Source organism: Chiloscyllium plagiosum, unplaced genomic scaffold, assembly GCF_037043375.1.
Source record: "Chiloscyllium plagiosum isolate Xiang-an unplaced genomic scaffold, Cpla_swu_hap1 HiC_scaffold_2, whole genome shotgun sequence".
Classification (NCBI taxonomy): domain Eukaryota; kingdom Metazoa; phylum Chordata; class Chondrichthyes; order Orectolobiformes; family Hemiscylliidae; genus Chiloscyllium; species Chiloscyllium plagiosum.
In genome coordinates this window covers 152063247-152085228 of record NW_028270140.1, presented here as the reverse complement: position 1 = coordinate 152085228, position 21982 = coordinate 152063247, and the positions used below count along the sequence as shown (strand labels likewise).

General features: G+C 45.3%; 1 pseudogene; it reads left to right on the top strand.

The window, feature by feature from the left end:
- Positions 1-246: 246 nt before the first annotated feature.
- On the top strand, positions 247-16670 carry LOC148152017 (polymeric immunoglobulin receptor-like; annotated as a pseudogene).
- Positions 16671-21982: the final 5312 nt, after the last annotated feature.

Here is a 21982-nt window from a genome sequence, read left to right as displayed (position 1 = left end):
CAGTACAGGCCCTTCGGCCCTCGATGTTGCGCCGACCAGTCATACCAATCTGAAGCCCATCTAACCTACACTATTCCATGTACGTCCATATGTTTGTCCAATGACGACTTAAATGCACTTCAAGCAGGCGAATCTACTACCGTTGCAGGCAAAGCATTCCATACCCTTACTCCTCTCGGAGTAAAGAAACTACCTCTGACATCTGTCCTATACCTATCACCCCTCAATTTAAAGCTATGCCCCCTCATGCTCGCCGTCACCATTCTTGGAAAAAGGCTTTCCCTGTCCACCCTATTTAACCCTCTGATTATCTTTTATTTCTCTATTAAGTCCCCTCTCAACCTTCTTCTCTCTAACAAAAACAGCCTCAAATCCCTCAGCCTTTCCTCGTAAGACCTTCCCTCCATCCCAAGCAACATTCTAGTAAACTTCCTCTGCACCCTTTCCAAAGCTTCCACATCCTTCTTATAATGTGGTGACCAGAATTGTACACAATACGCCAAGTGCGGCCGCACCAGAGTTTTGTACAGCTGTAGCATAACCTCATAGCTCCGGAAATCGATCCCTCTATTAATAAAAGCTAAAACACTGTATGCCTTCTTAACAACCATGTCAACCTGGGTGGCAAGTTTCAAGGATCTGTGTACATGGACACCGAGATCTCTCTGCTCATCTGCACTACCAAGAATCTTACCATTAGCCCAGTACTTTGCATTCCGGTTACTCCGACCAAAGTGAATTACCTCACACTTGTCCGCATTAAACTCCATTTGCCACCTCTCAGCCCAGCTCTGTAACTTATCTATGTGTTTCTATCATCTACAACATCCTTCGTCACTATCCACAACTCCACCGACCTTAGTGTCATCTGCGAATTTACTAACCCACCCTTCCACGCACTCATCCAGGTCATTTGTAAAAATGACGAACAGCAGTGGACCCAACACCGACCCTTGCGGTACACCACTAGTAACTGGACTCCAGGATGAACATTTCCCATCAGCCACCACCTTCTGTCTTCTTTCAGCAAGCCATTTACTGATCCAAACAGCTTTATCTCCCACAATTCCATTTCTCCGCATTTTGTGCAATAGCCTACTGTGGGGAATCTTATCGAACGCTTTGCTGAAATCCATATACACCACATCAACCGGTTTACTCTCATCTACCTGTTTGGTCACCTTCTCCAAGAACTCAATAAGGTTTGTGAGGCACGACCTACTCTTCACAAAACCGTGATGACTATTCCGAATCAAATTATTCTTTTCTAGATGATATCAATCCTATCTCTTATAACCTTTTTCAACACTTTACCAACAACTGAAGTAAGGCTCACTGGTCTATAATTACCAGGGTTGTCTCTACTCCCCTTCTTGAATGGGTGAACCATATTTGCTATCCTCCAGTCTTCTGGCACTATTCCTGTAGACAATGATGATTTAAAGAACAATGTCAAATGCTCGACAATCTCCTCCCTGGCTTCCCAGAGGATCCCAGGATAAATCCCATCCGTCCCGGGGGACTTAACTATTTTCACACTCTGCAGGATTGCTAATACCCCTTCCTTGTGAACCTCAATCCCACCTAATTCCTGAAGAAGGGCCTGTGCCCGAAACGTCGAATCTCCTGTTCCCTGGATGCTGCCTGACCTGCTGTGCTGTTCCAGCAATAAAGTTTCAACTTTGATCTCCAGCATCTGCAGACCTCACTTTCTCCTCAATCCCACCTAGCCTAGTAGCCTGTATCTCAGTATTCTCCTTGACAACATTGTCATTTTCTAGAGAGAATACTGTCGAAAAATATTCATTTAGTTCTTCCCCTATCTCCTCTGACTCCACACACAACTTCCCACTACTGTCCTTGGTTGGCCCTTGATTGGTCAATGACAGTCGTGGATGGAGTGGGGGCTGAGGAAGGAGGCTCCGCTGTCTTACCCTGCAGCTTCACCCACCCTGACACTCACCTCACACTCACCAGCTCCATCATATGGATTAAATCTGGCACAGGTGCTATCTTTACCTGTATATATCCTGATCCAGACCATTCCCAGGGTGAGCTGTGTGAGAATGTGATACAGCGGGATTCAGATTCATGGGGAGCATCAGCAACAACGATGTCTCAATAATGATGGTGGGACTGAGCCAGGAGGATGCTGGTCCCTATCAGTGTCGTGTGGAGCTCAATATTGATAGTTTTCAAACAACGCCTCCAACAACGCAGGAAGTTGAAGGTAAGGAACAATGTTTGAGTGGTGTCACTGTCCCAATGGCACAATGGAAACAGGGTCCACCTGGACCGGGAGCTCTCGGGTTGGCTCCTTCTCTTGGGCTCTTTCAGTTGGTCTCAGGCAGGAGACAGTGAGAAGGAGAGAGAGAGAGAGATGAGGCTGGGATTTATGGACCATTCCATCACTGTGTCTGAAACTTCCCACAGTCTCCCATCAACTGGCTAATTTGTTGTGTTCAAACTGGCTTCAGTGTTCTGAGGTAGGGACCAGAGAAAACATCACCAAGGATGCAAGCTCCAAGATCCACCTGGTTCCATGTTCCCTATGGGCAATATGGAGCCAATAACAGGGATCTCAAGGAGGGATCTGGATAAAGGAAGTCGGTGGTCAGAGTGCATCGGTTTTTGAAGATGTCAGGACATGTTTGAGAATGTGGTTGGAAAAGCAAATGGGATTTCCAGGTTTCAGAAATGGAAGTGTTGAGAACTGAGGCAGGGAGCCCATAAGACATAGGAACAGAAGAAGGCCATTCAGCCCATTGAGTCTGTTCCACATTCAATGAGATCATGACTGAGATGATAAACGTCAATTCCCCATTCTTGCTTTATCTTCACAAACCTCGATTCCGTGAATGATTAAACATTTGTCTATCTCAGCCTTGGCTATACTTAATGACCCAACATTAACTGCTGTCTGTGGTAAAGTAGTCCAGAGATTCACTACCCTCTTAGAGAAAACTTTCCTCTCATCTGAAATGTGTAACCCCTCATTCTGAGCTGATGCCCTCTGTTCCTGACAATGGGGACAACCACGCTGCACCCACCTTATCAAGCACCCGAAGCATCTTTAATGTCTCAATGTGGTCACTTGTCATTCTTCTGTAATCCATCAAGCACAGGCTCAATCTTGTCAAACGCTGCCCATAAGACAGCCCCTCCCTACCTGGCATCAACTAATTGAATCTTCTCTGGACTGCCTCCAATGCCAGTTTCTCTTTCCTTTGATAAGGGACCAAAACTATCCACAATATTCCAGCTGTGAGCTAACTAGTGTCTGGTAAAACCTCCCCACTTTAAAATTCTATTCCATTTGAAATAAAGGTCAGCATTCCATTGACCTTCCCTACTCTCTGCTGAATGTTTTTGTGAAACTTCCATATTCTTCTGTTGTGTAACTTTCTGCAGGCTTTCTCTGTTTCACTAATATTCAGCCTCTCTATTCTTTGTGCCAAATGTATAACCTTACATTTTCCATATTATATTCCAACTGCCAAGTTTTTCCCACTTATTTAACCTGTCGACATCTCTCTGCAGCTTCTTTATTTCATCCTCATCACTTGCCTTCTCACCTACATTTTTGTCATCAGCAAACTTGGCTCCAGTACATTCACTGACCTCGTCCAAATCATTAATGTATATTTTAATAAATGTGGCCTCATCTCAGATCCTGTGATACACCACTAATTACAGTTTGCTGGCTGGATACCACTCCCGTCTTATCCCAACTCTCTGTTTTCTAACAGTTAGTCAATTCTCTCTCCATGTTCGTATACTACCACCAGCACCATAGAATCTAATCGCATTAAGGAGTTTAATGTGTTGCACCTTTTGAAATATATTTTAAAAACATATGAAACATCCACCGATTCCCCTTTATCTATCCAACTTGTCACCACCTCAAAGAATTCAAGATAATTTCCCCTTTATGAAGTCATGTTGACTCTGCTTGCTCATATTATACATTTCTAAATGTTCTGCCAAGACATCCTTAGTTTTGATCTCACATTTTCCCAATAACAGTCATTAGCTAGTTGCTCTACAGAGTCATAGAGATGTTCAGCACGAAAACAGACCCTTCGGTCCAACTCATCCATGCTGACCAGATTTCCTAAATTAATCTCGTCCCTTTTGCCAGTGCTTGGGCCATGTCTCTCTAAACCCTTCCTATTCATATACCTATCCAGATGCCTTTTAAATTTTGTAATTGTACCAGCCTCCACCACTTCGTCTGACATCTCATTCCATACACGCACCACCTTCAGCGTGAAAAAGTTGCCCCTTATGTCCATTTTAAATGTTTCCCCTCTCAGCCTAAACTTATGCCCTCTCGTTCTAAACTTTCCCACACCAGGAAAAAGGCCTTGTCTATTTCCCTGATGAGATTGCCAAGACTATGCCGTGGAAATGCTTAATTTGCTTCAAACACAGCACTTGGAGCAACATATCTGATGGAAAGTTATTGGCCTGAAATGTTAACTCTGTTTCTGACTCCACATAGGATGCCAGACCTGCTGAGTTTCTCCAGCACCTTCTTTTTATTTCCAATTTTCTGCATCCCCATTTTTTCACTTTCATTTTTGCTGATGTATTTATCTCAAATTACGCCCCCAATTCTCACTCTCCTTCTCCCAATTTGCACGGCATTCCATCATGTATTGTAGGAGAAAGTGAGGACTGCAGATGCTGGAGATCAGAGCTGAAAATGTGTTGCTGGAAAAGCGCAGCAGGTCAGGCAGCATCCAATGAGCAGGAGAATCGACGTTTCGGGCATGAGCCCTTCTTCAAGAAGAAGATTCCTGAAGAAGGGCTCATGCTCAAAACGTCGATTCTCCTGCTCCTTGGATGCTGCCTGACCTGCTGCGCTTTTCCAGCAACGCATCATGTATTGTACTCAGCTATCCACACAGTGACCTTCAGAAGTCTAACCAGATGTTTGTTACTGTAGTTGATGGAAACCTTGTCGCAATGTCCCAGTAAACTATATCCAGCCTGCTGCCTGATGCAGTCCCTTCTTTTTTCCTGCCATCTTGAAAGGAAACATCCGCCATCCCCAGTGAGACCACATTGCTTCAGAACTCCAAGTGATGGACACATTGGGTAAGTTTGTTTTCTGTCTCCTTTCCTTGAAACACAAGAGTGTTACTTTGGGAGATTTCCAATTCTCTGGGACCTTTCCAAAGATTCTTGGAAGTTTAACACCTGTGTGTTTATTGTCTCTTCAATAACTTCCTTTAATACTCTAGATTCATCCAGTCAGGTCCAGGGGACCAATTGGTCTTTAACTCCATCAGTTTCCTTCGCGGTTTTTCTGTCATGATAGTTATTAGACATAGAGACATATACAGCATGGAAACAGACCCTTCAGCCCAACTCATCCCCGGCAACCAGATATCCTAATTAATCCAGTCTCATTTGATAGCACTTGGCCCATTTCCTTCTAAACCCTCCTATTCATACAGGCATCACCCTCTGCATGTAAAAGGTCCCATTTAAATCTTTCCCCTATCCCCTTAAACCTCTGCCCTCTAGTTTTGGACTCCCGTACCCTGGGGAAAAGACCTTGACTATTCACCCCATCCATGCCCCACATGATTTTATGAACTTCTAAAAGCTCAGCCCTCAGCCTCTGATGCACCAGGGGAAACAGCCCAAACCTATCCAGTCTATCCCTATATTCAAACACTCCAACCCTGGCAACATCCTTCCATATACTTCCTGAACCTTTTTGAATTTCACAAAGTCTTTCCGATAGCAGGGAGACTAAAAGTGAATGCAGTATTTCAAAAGTGGCCTAGCCAGTGTCCTGTTGAGTAACAACATGACCTCCCAACTCTTACACTCAATGCACTGACCAAGAAAGGCAAGCATACCAAACACCCTCTTCAGTCCCCTGTCTACCTGTGACTCCACTTTCAAAGAACAAGACCTCTTTGTTCAGCAACACTCCCCAGGACCTTATCACTGAGTGTATAAGGCCTGCACTGATTTGCCCGACTAAAAGGTAACATCTCACATTCTTCTAAATTAAACTGTATCTGCCATTCCTCAGCCCATCGTCCCATCTGATCAAAGTCCTGTTGCACTCTGAGATAACCTTCTTTGCTGTTCAGTATACCACCGATTTTGGTGTCATCTGCAAACGTACTAAACATAGCTCCTGTATTCAAATTCAAATCATTGATACAATCGTGGAACATGAAGCTGTCAGTCCTGATCATCCCTGCGCTATGTTTCTGTAATAGTTGTGATATCCCAGTCTCATCTTCCCAACCATGCCCTGAGTTCATCTGCCTCACATCTCAGTCTGCTTACATTGTAATAAGTGCATGCTAATTGATCAGTTCGATCTTGTTCTCTGCTTTGCTCCTGCCTGCACTGACTACTTGACTTGTTCCTTTTCCCAAGTGCACCATCTCAGAATGATCCCTTTTCTCACTATCACCCTGCAATCCCCCACAACCCTCACCTTTCACTTCCATCCTGGTTGGCTCCAGTAAATCTCTCCTTCCTGTACAGCTTCAACTCGTCTTTCTTATAAAGGACACTTCTACCCCAGAAGAGATTCTAATGATCTGAAAGTTTGTATTCTCCCCTGTACCAGCTTCTCAGCCAATCATTTATCTGCTTTATCCTCCTATTCGTAGGATCACTTGCACGTGGTACCAGGAATAATCCAAATATTACTGCACTCAAGGACCTACTTTTTAGTCTCCTGCCTATCTTACTATATTCTCTCCTCACAATCCAATCTTTTTCTCTTCCTATCTCATTGGTTCTAATGTGTACAACAACCTCCTGTTGGTCTCCCCCTTCCCTTTAAGAATATTCTGCACCCTCTCCGAGACAGTCTTGACCTTGGCACTGAGGAGGCAAGACACCATTCTGATATCTCACTGCAGCCCACTGAAACGACTATCTGTGCCTCTGACTGGAGACTCACTTGGAACTTGACCTACCCCCCGTTACAGTCGAGCCAGTCTCAGTCCCAGAAAGTTGGCTGCCCGTGCTGCTTCCTCTGAGAGCCCATCACTCCCTACAATTTCCAAAACAGCATACTTGTATTTATTGTATTTATTCTTGTCCTTTTGCCCTTGAATAGTTATTAAGTTTGGGATGCTTTTCATGCCTTTTACTGTGGAAACTGCTAAAAATGATTTATTCAGCTCCTCTCCCATTTCTTGTTCCTGATGATTATTTCCCAGACCTTACTCTCGAAGGGGTCTGTGGTCACTCTGGCCCTTTTCTTCCTTTTTAGATATTTGCTCTCTCGCACACTCTCTCTCTCTCTCATGATTTTACTTGCAAGTTTACACTCAGAGTGTATTTTCTCTGACTTTATTATAATTTGGTCATCTTTTGTTGATTGTTAAAATTTCTTTGGTTTACCATTAGTATTTGTCACGTTATATGTTCCTTCTTTCAACTCGATACTATACTGAACTTCCCTGGTTAACCCTGATTGGCTTATCCACTTCCCAGAATGCTTCTTCTCACTGGATTGTCCCTTTGCTGTGGAGCCATGAACTATTTTGTTCCAAGTCTGCGTTGTTCCTCAGCTGTTTTTGCTGCTATCCTGCTCCTACAGCTCACTCCAGCCAGTTCTGCCCTCATTCCCTTCAATAAGCTCAGCACAGTTACTGCCAACTAAAGCTCCTCCCCCTCAAACTGAGTATTAAATTCTATCGTTTTATGGTGACAGATTCCAGGGTATTTCTCACTCTGGCATCGTTTATTAAACCTGAATCATGACACATCACCAAACCCAAACTAGCCTGATCCCTGGTTGGATCTACAGAACATTGTTCTCGGAGACTGCCTTCAATATGTCTCTGAATTCTTCCTCATGGCTCCCTCTGCTAATCTGACTATCCCAATATGCATGAAGATTAAAGCCACCCATGATTAATGTACTGCTTCTGTTACATGCCCTTACTATCTGCTGATTTATTCCCGTCCCCACTGTGACAATACTGCTCCTTTGACAAGGATATTCTGTCCTTGGTTTTTTGAGAGGGGTTGTAAACAGAGAAGTTTTAGGGCCTATTTGATTATACATAACAGATACTGCCTCAGAAATCAGCCTTTCAAATTAGAACAGAAAAGAATTATGCAATGAAAGGGAAGTCGCCAGTTATTCCAGCTCAGCTTTTTCTGGTTTGGTTTGGTTTTAGCAAGCAGTCAGTTTTATGAGGTTGCTGGACAAAGAAACAGCTCCATGTTGATCCTCTCTCTCCCTCTCTCTCTCTCTGACATCTCTCCTGTGTGAACCAGTGTTTGATTGTAGTTTTTTTGCCAAGAGAGTGTTTATGGGGACGTTTCAAGTATTTGGAACAGCATCATTCAGTTGCAATCGAGGCGATTGGGTTTTTAAATAATTCTGGGATTCTAAATGTGTTTTTCTTTTGTTCGTGTGTAAATAAATACTGTTTTCTTTAAAAGTGAGTGGTTGGGCCAGCTGCATCTCTCCTGGATTATCCAATCGACATTTGTTTAAAACAACTCAATAAGTTAGGGTCTGGGCGAAGTTCCTGAAATGTTTTGAGGGGGTGTGGCCTGGTCCATGACACCCACCATATAGCTACTGCTATGGGTCCTATGGATTACTCCCACAACATCTTATTGCCGTTTTTGTTACTTATGGAAGGAACCATATGGAAGGCTGATCCATACAATGATAGAATTAGACAGGATGGAAGAGGCCCTTGAGCCCATGCATTCTACACCAACAAAAACATCGCTCTAAGTCTGAAACCGTCCAACTTTCCAGCGTTTGCTCCATAGCCTTGTATGTTACATAGAACACAGAACAGTACAGTACAGTACAGGCCCTTCAGCCCACGATGTTGTGCTGAGCAATTATCTTAATATTAGATCAAAATATCCTCCACACCCTCAATCTCCTGCCATCCTTGTGTTTGTCTAACAGTCGCTGGAATATCCCTAATGTTTCTGACTTTACTACCACTGCCTTCCACATATCCACGAGTCTCTGCATAAATAAACTACCTCTGACATCTCCCCTATACCTCCCTCCAATCACCTTAAAATGATGACCCCTTGTGACAGCCATTTCTGCCTTGAGAAGAGTCTCTGGCTATCTACTCTATCTATGCCTCTCATTACCTTGTATATCTCTATCAAGTCACCTATCTTCCTGCTTCTCTCCAGTGCAAAAAGCCCTCGCTCACCCAACCTCTCTTCATAAGACAAGTCGTCCAATCCAGGGTGTATCCTGGCAAATCTCCTCTGCATCCTCTCTAAAGCATCTACATCCTTCCAGTAATGAGGCAACCCAGAACTGGACACAATATTCCAAGTGTGGTCTAACCAGGATTTTATAGAGCTGCAGCAAAACCTTGCGACTCTTAAACTCAACTCCCTCCGTTAATGAAAGCCAAAACACCATCCGCCTTCTTCACAATGCTATCAACTTGGGTGGCAACATTGAGGGATCTATGGACATGGACCCCAAGATTCTCTGTTCCTCCACACTGTCAAGAATCCTGTCTTTAACCTTGTATTCAGCATTCAAAGTCGAACTTTCAAAATGCACCACTTCGCATTTATTCAGGTTGAACTCCATCTGCCACTTCTCAGCCCAGATCTGCATCTGTCAATGGCTTGTTGTAGCCTCCAACAGCACTCTACACTCACTATAACACCACCGGCATCGGCAAACTTACTAACCAACCCTGATACGTCATCATTCGTGTCATTTATAAAAACTACAAAGAGCAGAGGCCCAAGAACAGATCCCTGTGGAACACCACTGGTCACTGGCTTCTCGGTGGAATACTTTCCATTCACTACCACTTGCTGTCTTCATTCAGCGAGCCAATTTTGTATCCAGACAGCCACATTTCCATGTATCTCATACCTCCTAACTGTCTGAATTAATCGACTATCAAATGCCTTACTGAAATCCATAAACACCACATCCACTGCTCGACCTTCATCAATTTATCTCATCACATCCTCAAAGAACCCAATCAGGCTTGTGAGGCATCACCTGCCCCTCACAAAGCCACGCTGACAATCTTTAACCAAACTATGTTCTTCCAAATAGTCCTAAATCCTTTCCAGTAAGTTGCTTACCACAGACGTCAGACTGACAGGTTTGTAATTCCCAGAGATTTTTCTATTCCTTTTCTTGAATAGAGGAACAACATTCGCCTCCCTCCAATCATCCATTACTACTCCCATGGAGAGTGAGGATTCAGAGATCAATCTCATTCCTTGTTTCCCGTAGTAACCTTGGATATATCTGATCTGGCCCTGGACACTTATCTCTCTTGATGCTTCCCAGAATTTCTAGCACATCCACTTTCTTAACATCAATCTGCTCAAGCCTATTAACCTGGTCCATGGTGTTCTCATTATCAACAAGGTGCCTATATCGAGTGAATACTGAAGCAAAAAACTCATTTAGGGCCTCCCCTACCTCCTCAGACTCCAGGCACAAATTCCCTCCACTATCCCTGATTGGCCCTACCCTCTCTCTGGTCATTCTCCTATTCCTCATCTAAATATAGAATGCCTTTGTGTTTTCTCTGATCCTTCCCACCAAAGCTTTTTTGTGCCGCCTCCTAATTCTCTTCAGTCCATTTTTGAGTTCTTCCCTAGCTACCCTGTAATCCTCGAAAGCTGTGCCAGATCCTTGCTTCCTCAACCTTACATAAGCTTCCTTCTTCCTCTTGATGAGAAGCTCCTCTTCTCTTGTCATCCAAGGCTCCTTCACCTTACCATTCTTTGCCTGTCTCATTAGGACAAAGTTATCCAACACTCTCAACAAGTGCTCCTTAAAGAGCCTCCACATTTCTGTTGTGCATTTCCTTTAGAACAGGTGCATCGAGAATGTGAGAGAGAAATGTTTACGCAGTGAGTGCTGACAACTGACAGTCACCAACATCAGCAGAGGGGCGTGTGGAGACAGTCATTGATTTCAGAATTAAACCTGATAGGCCCTTGAAGGAAGTGAACTGGCAGGGCTTGGAGGGTGAATCGAGCAGATGAGTGGGTCTCACCTGGATTGTTCCATGTGGAGCTAACCAGGACCCAGTGGGTTAAATGACCTCCTTCTTGTCGTCAATCCAATAATTGGCATTGACTGAGGACAAGACAGGGCAAGTACCTTCCAATCCCTTACTGAGTGAGCACATTGTGGAACTTCAGGTCTCATTGGCCGAGAATATGTGAAGTGCCACCTCCCTACCTCTCATTGGCTGAGAATGTCAGAGTGTTGTTACCTTCCCATCCTGATTGGTTCAGAGCCAGTTGGGGGCTGCTCATTGCTGAAGATTGAGAAATGACTTTATTGAAACTTGCAAGATCCTGAGGGGTCTTGAGGGAGTAGATGCTGAGAGGATGTGGGTGAATCTGAAACTCATTTCACATTAGGATGGAGATCGAGAGAGATTCCTCCTTTCCGAGGATGATTAATTTATAAAGCTGGTACAGCATGGAGCTAATTCCTCCCCCTGCCTCCCCAAGCATCCCAACACCACCATCCCCTAAAACTCATAGAAGTGGTCGGTGCTGAGGGAAATCTTCAACAGACCTCAATCGAACTGTGTTCATGACATAGGTTATGGTTGGGAATTAGTGAAAGACTATGTTCAGGTTAATATCAGGAATGTTCACCTTCACACAGACACCTGTTCAATCATTGGAATGGGATTTCAGGACAGAGTGAAGGAGCACAGACTGGAGTATAGGGCTGGGGAATGAAAAACAATCATTTTTAGTGAAGTTGGGAGGGCTGTTGGGCCCAGAATGAATGAATTCATGTGGGTTCAGTCCTTTTTCTAATCTGAAAGTATCCCATGAATGAGTAAATCAAAATGAGGGGGTTGAAAGTGAGTGATTTTCATCATGGTGATTCCTCTAGGGAGCTATAATAGCCTGTTCCAGACTTGTGAGAAATATGTGTGGGGTGTTTAATTACTCATCTGATTGTGAAGTTGAAAGAAATGGAACAAACTGAATTCAGAACTTCTGGGCACTGACCTCATCCATTCTGATGTTTGTCCTTGCCTCAGCTGCTCAGGGAAATGCCTCAGTGGTGAGTGGGACAGAGGGAGATTCAGTTACTTTACCCTGTATCTTCAGGAGCTGGGACTCCCAAACCCTGACCACTGTTACCTGGATGAGGAAGGAGCCCTATCAACACGTCATTACATTTAGAGCCCAATCACAGGGAACTTGGACAACTGTACACGATGGAAATCGGTATGAGCTCATCGGGAACCCAGAGGAGGGAAATGCCTCAACCTGGATAAACCAGCTGAGAGTGAGGGACAATCACACTTACCTGTGTCTGGTGGAGTACAGATCAGAACCTGATTCTCAGTATCTGATCCAGAAGGAGACTCAGGTGTGGGTTTATGGTAAGAAATCATTGTGGGGGGACAACAATTGATGGTATTATCGATGGATGGTTAATCCAACACCCAGGTAATGTTCTGGGCAGAAGGATTCAAATCCTACCATGGCAGATGTGGAATTCGAAATTATAAAATTCTCAAAGTAAGAGTGAAAAGCTGACTATGTGACCACTGTTTATTGTTGTAAAAACCCATCTGGTTCACTAATGATCTTTTGTGAAGGGAACTTTCATCCTAACCTGGCCTGGCCTACTTGTGACTCCAGACACACAGCAATGTGGTTTATTCTTAACTAATAGGGATGGGTAATAAACGCTGCCCTACCCAATGTCCTTCTCATCCCGTAATTGAATGAATATTAAAAAGTATTCAGTCTGTAGAGGGTGTACAGTGAGACTGTAGCAGGTTATGCAAATGTTTAATGATTTGGTCATTGAAACTAAAATATAAACCCTGTTTCTCTCCGCAGGTGGGGTCTGGCCTGCTGAGTATTTACAGCATTTTGATTTTTATTTCTAATTTCCAACATCTGCAGTATTTTGCATTTGTGTTTGAAATTTGACTTTTTAAACAGTTAATGTAATTTGATGTGTTGTTCCTTTTAGGTACATTCTGATGTCAGTATTGAAAGGCATTGACACACTCAGAACATTCAGTCCAATCCCCAAACGATCCAAAGTTAAACTGACAATGAGATCATCTCCTCGAGCAGGAAGGTGCTGCAGACTAATGTGTCCCTCTTGGTTACAATGAAAGTGTTCACACCTTCATCAGGAATAGTTCCATCAGTGCAAGCACATTTCCCCAGTTTCTGTCTGACTGTGTGAGGCATCACAGCCACGTGGGACCTATCCTAACCCTGCATTCACACATGGGTTATAAATGGAGTTGATGGTATAATGCTACTGTCACTGGGTAACTAATCCAGACACTCATGTCTGGGGCCATGAGTTCAAATCCTACCACAGCAGAAGGTGAAAGGTGAATGAAATTTTAAACATTTGGAATTTAAATGAAAAGCTAACCTTATGGTCACATGTGACCACTGTTGATAGTTGGGAAAGCTCATCTGACTCAGTCAGGTCCTTTACAGTATGAAATCTGCCTTCCTTACTTGGTCTGGCCTACATGTAGGGCACAGGACAGGGTGGAATGTTAGATCAGTGCTCAGTAATGGGTGCCCTTGTGTTGGTGAGTCAAGGATGGGTCCAGGAAATACCCTGCAGAATGTTTTAAAGTATCCATCTAACCTTATATTCTGTGTCACAGAATTAAGCGGTTGCCTCCTTCAGGGGTTGTTCTGATCTGCAATGCACGGCCTGAAAGGCCAATGGAAATAAATTTAATAGAGTGATCTTTCAGGCGATAATTATTTCAGGGGGTAAGTATTTGGAGGGGAGCAAATTCCTGGTCTGTGGGAAACAGCAGGTGAGAGTGTTGAACTGGTTTGCTCCATTGCAGAACATTGTGTTTGTACATTTAACCTCTTGCTGTGTAACCCTGCTACAGGTTTCACTGCAGCAACATGGAGGTATTCCTGAATAATGCTGTTCTTGCTGTTTTCCAGTGAAGAGGACTGAGCCCACCACTGTATATCTGCCAGTCATTCCAATGCTTCTCATCCTGCTCATCTGCTTCATAATCTTCATCAACTTCAGGAACAAAGGAGGTGGGTTCATGGAGAATGAGGTTTAATAAAACAGTATCGTTCTCACATAACCAGACGGAGGGGTGCACAGGAGATTCACCAGGATGTTGCCTGGGATGGAGCTTTCTTGTGATTGATTTAACATTGAGGATGTTTCACAAGGAGATCCATTTAAACCCATTCCATTGAACTCTGATGGATCACTCCCCATTCTCCTCCCATCACTGTTGAATCTCAATGCACTAAAATGTCTTTTCATTCACTCCCATTTGACATAATCATAACAAATCACATCTTTTGCATTCATTCCCACTTTGTACAGACTCTCAAACAGAACAGAAAGGAAGTTGCAGTTCACCACAATAGTCTTGTGTGCTTTATTGTTCAAGTGGCTTTCGAGAGTTTGCTGGATAAAGGCATATACATGGTGGCTCAGATAGTCTGAGTAACAGAGCTATATTTGGGGAGGAATGGTAACATGGACTCCTCTTCTGGCCTGTGCAGAGAGTGCAATGTTCAGACACTGGTCTGTTTTGGGACTGCCCTCATTACCTGTCTTTGGTCTGGCTGAACAAATTGAACAGGCAGGATGGCTTAGGCATATTGAAGGCCTCAGAATCCTGAGCTCAGTTATGTCTGTGCTGAAGACCTTGAGAAGTTTAAATTCTGATCCTTACCTTCATGGCCTCTCCCTCCGTATCTCTCTCAGTTGTATTTTGGCTTCATAGAGAGAAGTTTTGATACAGGAGCAGGAATGTCTTGCTGTAATTGTACAAGGTTTTGGAGAAACCACACCTGGAGTATCTGAGGAAGGATGTACTGGCATTGGACAGAGTGCAATGAAGGTTTCTCAGACAGATTCCTGGGATTTCAGGGCTGATGTATGAAGAGAGATTGGATCGGTTAGGATTACATTTACTGGAGTTTGGAAGAATGAGGGGGATCTCAGGGAAATGTGTGAAATTTTAATAAAACTCAATTAGGTAAATGTAGGAAAGATGTTTCCGATGACCGGGGAGACAAGAACCAATGGTCACTGTCAAAGGATATGGGGTAGGCCATTCAGGATTGACATGGAGAGCAATCCCTTTGGAGTTACTGTGATCCTGTGGAGTTCCCTGCCACAGAAAGCAGTTGAGGCCAAAGCAAGGAATGTTTTTAAGAAGGAGTTAGAGTTCTTGAGGATAAAGGGATGAAAGTGTATGGGGGGAAACATTTCCAATTGTGGAAACAATGTGACAAATTTGTTCATAATTTGACAAAATATTTATGAATCTTTTTTTCTCTTTAGGGTGTTCACAGCAAATCAAGAGAACGACACCTTTGAAAAGGTGAGATAGTCAGTGACTGACATGAGAGTAGTGGTGGAAATGCCCTGAGTCGAGAGTGTAGTGTTGGAAAAGCATCGCAGGTCAGGCAGCATCCGAGGAGCAGGAGGATCGATGTTTCGGGCAAAAGCCCTTCATCAGGAAGCCCTCACTTTTGCTGAGTAGAAATGCTCGAGTTCAGGGTTGTATTGAATATTTCCTTTTCATAGACAGAATGCAGCATCCTGCCGATGAGCTCCGAATGTGTTTTTTCCTTCTTACAAGTTGCTCAAACAGTCACTGGGAAAGTGAGAGGTAAATGACAGGTAAATAATTTCTGAGCAGAGTTGGTCAATTTCTGGCTGTTTGTAAATCTCCAGCTCCAGGTTCATCTGTGATCTCTCGTCTGCAAATCAATCTACAATTCATCCTTGTGTAAAACGAAAGTGTTCCCCATTTTTCTCACAGTGGTCACTTTGAGTTGTAATGGCTGTTTTATGGAGGGAAAGATTGGAATGTTATCACTTGCAGTGAGTGCTGAGGATAAAAGGGACTTTTTTGTGAATCCTACTTTTTCTCCCTTGCCCTCTGAGCAGCTGAATTTCCACTGGGTAGGAATGTGATTTCCTGATCATCCCCCACTTTCCAAGATTTCCATGTTCTGCAGCATCCTCCAAAGTTACAGCAGATGGGAAGCCCTTGCAGGAATTTTCCCCTCATCTCCAACACCCTCCCTCCCTGCCTTGTAACCAGTTGCTCAAAGCTGACCCTTGGGTGCTTTGGTACATTCTGGTACCAAGGTAGAACTGTTTCTGATGGTGAATTATTCAAGGGTGACATGGGTGATTTGTGTCTAAATCTGAACATTTTGTTTATTCATTTACCGGTCGTGAGCATCTCTGATTGGGCCAGCATTGACTACCTGTCTTCAGTTGCCCTTGAGAAGGTGGTGGTGAGCTGCCTTCATGAACTGCTCCAGTCGGTGTTCTGGAGGTAAGAGCCACAGAGCCCTTAGGGAGGGATTTCCAAGATTTTGATCCAGCAACAGTTCCCCACCACCTTCTCATGGACAACTAGGAGCAGCCAGACCGACCCATGACCTGTGAGGGGATAAGCAAAAAGATAGGATTCTTGTTACTGTGACCTGGGATTATGCCATTAACTTCCTCTGAATATTAATGTTCCTTGTATGTTTTTCAGGAATGATCCAAGGTCATCCAGCATTCCTCAGCCTAATCAGGCCCAGCAGCATTGGCCCCAGGTACTGGCTGTACTCGAACTGACCAATCACCATCCATTTCAGACACTGTAACATCGAGTGTGTGAAGCATCAACACAGTGGACAGACATGCAGTGATAGAGTACCACCCTCACTGTACAGTCTGACCACTTTGATGGACTAACTCTCTTCCCATTCAGTGTGACCCAGTGAAAATCAAAACTTTTCTTTTGGTTTCCTCACTTTTGGTTTGGAACTGTGATTTTAAAGTTGAGAAGTAAAGTTTGAAAAATAGGTTGTTTGACGAAAGATGAGAGAAGCTGAAACTTTATTGCTGGAACAGCACAGCAGGTCAGGCAGCATCTAGGGAACAGAAGATTCGACGTTTCGGGCACATGCCCTTCTTCAGGAATGAGCAGAGAGTGTTCAGCAGGAGAAGATAAAAGGTAGGGAGGAGGGACTTGGAGGAGGGGCGTTGGAAATGTGATAGGTGGAAAGAGGTCAAGGTGAGGGTGATAGGTCGGAGTAGGGTGGAGGCGGAGAGGTCAAGAAGAAGACTGCAGGTCAGGAAGGCGGTGCCGGGCTGGAGGGATTCGGCTGAGACAAGGTGGGGGGAGGGGGGATGAAGAAACTGGTGAAGTCCAAGTTCATCCCCTGTGGTTGGAGGGTTCCCAGTCGGAAGATAAGACGCTCCTCCTCCGACCGTCGCGTTGTTGTGGTTTGGCGGTGGATGAGTCCAATGACCTGCATATCCTCGGTGGAGTGGGAGGGGGAGTTGAAATGCTGTGCTACAGGGTGATTGGGTTGGTTCGTCCGGGTGGCCCAGAGGTGCTCTCTGAATCGCTCCGCAAGTAGGCGGCCTGTCTCCCCAATATAGAGGAGGCCACACCGGCTGCAGCGGATGCAGTAGATAATGTGGGTGGAGGTGCAGGTGAATCTGTGGCGGATATGGAAGTTTCCTTTGGGGCCTTGGAGAGAAGTGAGGGGGGAGGTGTGGGCGCAAGTGTTGCACCTCCTGCGGTTGCAAGGGAAGGTGCCGGGAGTGGAGGTTGGGTTGGTGGGGGGTATGGATCTGACAAGGGAGTCGCGGAGGGAGTGGTCTCTACGGAAAGCTGATAGAGGAGGGGAGGGAAATATATCCTTGGTGGTGGGGTCCGTTTGGAGGTGGCGGAAGTGACGGCGGATGATGCGCTGTACATGGAGATTGGTGGGGTGGTAGGTGAGGACCAGTGGGGTTCTGTCCTGGTGGCGGTTGGAGGGGCGGGGCTCAAGGGCGGAGGAGCGGGAAGTGGAGGAGATGCGTTGGAGGGCATCGTCGATCCCGTCGGGGGGGAAATTGCGGTCCTTGAAGAAGGAGGCCGTCTGTGTTGTGCGTATTTTGAACTGGTCCTCCTGGGAGCAGATGCGGCGGAGACGAAGGAATTGGGAGAATGGGATGGCGTTTTTACAGGGGGCGGGGTGGGAGGAGGTGTAGTCCAGGTAGCTGTGGGAGTCGGTCGGTTTGTAGTAGATGTCCGTGTTGATTCGGTCGTCTGAGATAGAAACAGAAAGGTCTAGGAAGGGGAGGGAGGAGTCCGAGACTGTCCAGGTGAATTTGAGGTCGGGGTGGAAGGTGTTAGTGTAGTGGATGAACTGTTCAACCTCCTCGTGGGAGCACGAGGTAGCGCCGATACAGTCATCAATGTAGCGGAGGAAAAGATGGGGGGTGGGGCCAGTGTAGTTGCGGAAGATGGATTGTTCCACATACCCTACGAAGAAGCAGGCATAGCTGGGGCCCATGCGGGTGTCCATGGCTACTCCTTTTGTTTGGAGAAAGTGGGAGGATTGGAAAGAAAAGTTGTTCAGGGTGAGGACCAGTTCAGTCAGTCGAAGGAGGGTGTCGGTGGAAGGGTACTGGGTGGTACGGCGGGAAAGGAAGAAGCGGAGTGCTTTGAGTCCTTCGTGATGGGGGATGGAGGTGTACAGGGACTGGATGTCCATGGTGAAGATGAGGCGTTGGGGACCGGGGAAGCGGAAATCCTGGAGGAGGTGGAGGGCGTGGGTGGTGTCACGGACGTAGGTGGGGAGTTCTTGGACTAATGGGGACAGGACCGTGTCGAGGTAGGAGGAGATGAGTTCGGTGGGGCAGGAGCAGGCTGAGACGATGGGTCGTCCGGGGCAGTCAGGTTTGTGGATTTTGGGCAGGAGGTAGAAGCGGGCGGTGCGGGGTTGTGGGACTATGAGGTTGGAGGCGGTGGATGGGAGGTCCCCTGAGGTGATGAGGTTATGGACGGTCTGGGAGATGATGGTTTGGTGGTGGGGGGTGGGGTCATGGTCAAGGGGGCAGTAGGAGGAGGTATCTGCGAGCTGGCGTTTGGCCTCAGCGGTGTAGAGGTCGGTGCGCCAAACTACTACTGCGCCTCCCTTGTCAGCTGGTTTGATGGTGAGGTTGGGGTTGGAACGGAGGGAGTGGAGGGCTGTGCGTTCCGAGGGTGAGAGGTTGGAGTGGGTGGGAGGGGTGTGGGAGTTCAGGTAGCGGTTAATATCGCGGCGGCAGTTTGCAATAAAGAGGTCGAGGGCAGGTAGGAGGCCAGCACGGGGTGTCCAGGTGGACGGGGTGTGTTGGAGGTTGGAGAAGGGGTCGTCAGAGGGTGGGTGAGGGTCTTGATTGACTCAGCAGGAGAAGATAAAAGGTAGGGAGGAGGGACTTGGAGGAGGGGCGTTGGAAATGTGATAGGTGGAAAGAGTTCAGCAGGAGAAGATAAAAGGTAGGGAGGAGGGACTTGGAGATGATGAGAGAAGAAAAGGGAAACATTTGCTGTTGGAATATGGTCTGGAAAAATAATGCAGGTTAATTCAAGGTCATTGTCATTGTCATCAGTGATTACTCACTCATGAGTGTTATCATCTACTGAGGAAATTTGTGCCCCTTTTCATGGGTTCTGTGCGCCCTTGTGTGAATCCTGGAGCCACATCTCCAACCACATATTTGTTGGGTGTTTCCCAGATGTGGAACAAAGAACAAAGAAAATTACAGCACAGGAACAGGCCCTTCAGCCCTCCAAGTCTGTACTGCTCCAGATCCTTTGTCTAAACCTGTCACCTATTTTCTAAGGATCTGTACCCCTCTGCTCTCTGCCCATTCATGTCTCTGTCTAGATACATCTTAAATGTATCGTGCCCACCTCTACCACCTCCGCTGGCAACCCGTTCCAGGCACTCGCCACCAATCTGCATAAAGAACCTTCCGCACATATCTCCCTTAATCTTAGAATATAGAGCATCGAACAAAACAGCACAGAACAGGCCCTTCGGCCTTCAATGTTGTGTTGACCTGTAAAATATTCTAAGCCCATCCGCCTACACTATCACATCATTATCCATGTGCTTATCCAAGGATTGTTTAAATCTCCCTAATATGGCTGAGTTAACTACATTAGCAGGTAGGGCATTCCATGCCCTTCCCACTGAGTAAAGAACCTGCCTCTAAAATCTGTCTTAAATCGATCACCCCTCAATTTGTAGTTATGCCCCCTCGTACAAGCTGATGTCATCATCCTAGGAAAAAGTCTCTCACTTTCTACCCTAACTAATCCTCTGATCATCTTGTATGTCACTATCAAATCCCCTCTTAGCCTTCTTCTTTCCAATGAGAGCAGACCGAAGTCTCTCAGCCTTTCCTCATTAAGACCTTCCCTCCAGACCAGGCAACATCTTGGTAAATCTCTTCTGCAGCTTTTCCAATGCTTCCACATCCTTCCTGTAATGGGGCGACCAGAACTGTACACAATATTCCAAGTGCAGCCGCACTAGCATTTTGTATATTTGCAGCATGACATTGCAGCTGCAGAACTCAATCCCTCTCCCACTGAAATCTAACACACGGTATGCCTTCTTAACAGCACGATCAACCTGGGTGGCAACTTTCAGGTATCTATGTACATGGACTCCAAGATCCCTCTGCACATCCACACTACCAAGAATCTTTCCATTGACCCAGTACTCTGCCTTCCTGTTATTCTTCCCAATGTGAATCACCTCACATTTTGCTGCATTGAAGCCCATTTGTCACCTCTCAGCCCAGTTCTGCAGTTATCCAAGTCCCCCTGCAACCTGTAGCATTCTTCCACACTGTTCACCACACCACCAACTTCAGTGTTATCTGCAAACTTACTAACCCATCCACCTATGCCTACATTCAAGTCATTTATAAAAATAACTTCCAATTAAACTTGTTGGACTATAAACTGGTTTTGTGTGATTTTTAACTTTGTACACCCCAGTCCAACACTGGCATCTCCAAATTATAAAAATGACAAACAGCAGTGGTCCCAAAACAGATCGTTGTGGCACACCACGAGTAACTGGACTCCAGGCTAAGTATTTTCCATCAACCATCACTCATTGCCTCCTTTCAGAAAGCCAGTTTCTCATTCAAACTGCTAAATCACCCTCAATCCCATGCCTCTGCATGTTCTCCAACAGCCTACCATGTGGAAACTTATCAAAGGCTTCACTGAAGTCCATGTATACCACGTCAACTGCCCTACCGTCACCTACATGCTTGGTCACCTTCTCAAAACACTCAATGAGGTTTGTGAGACACGACCTGACCTTGACGAAATCATGTTGACTATCAGAAATCAAATTGTTGCCAGCTAGATGATTATAAATCTCATCTCTTATAATCTTTTCCAAAACCTTTCCTACAACAGAAGTAAGGCTCACTGGTCTATAATTACTTGGTCATCCCTCCTGCCCTCCTTGAACAAAGGCACAACATTTGCAATCCTCTAGTCCTGTGGTACTAAACCTGTAGACAATGATGACTCGAATATCAAAGCCAAAGCTTCTGCTATCTCCTCCATAACTTCCCAGAGAATCCTCGGATAAATCCCATCCAGCCCAGGGGGACTTGTCTACTTTCACTCTTTCTAGAATTGATCTTGTATCTCATTCATCTCCTCTGCAATGTTCTCCTTTTCCTGAGTGAAAACCGATGAGAAATGTTCATTTAGCACATCTCTGATCTCCACAGGGTCCACACTCAACTTCCCACTTCTGTCTTTGACTGGCCCTATTCCTACCCTAGTCATCCTTTTATTCCTCACACATCTATAGAAAGATTTAGGGTTCTCCTTTATTCTACCTGCTAAAAACTGCTCATGTCCTCTCTTTGCTCTTCTTAACTCTCTTTAAATCCTTCCTAGCTAATCTGTATCTCTCCATAGCTTCATCTGAACCATCTTGTCTCATCAACATATAAGCCTCCTTTTTACACTGAACAAGAGATGAAATTTCTATAGTAAACCACAGTTCCCTTACCTTACAACTTCCTCCCTGCCTGACAGGGACATACCTATCAAGGGCACGCAATATCTGTTCCTTAAACCAACTCCACATTTCCATTGTCCCCATCCCCTGCATTTTGATAACCCAT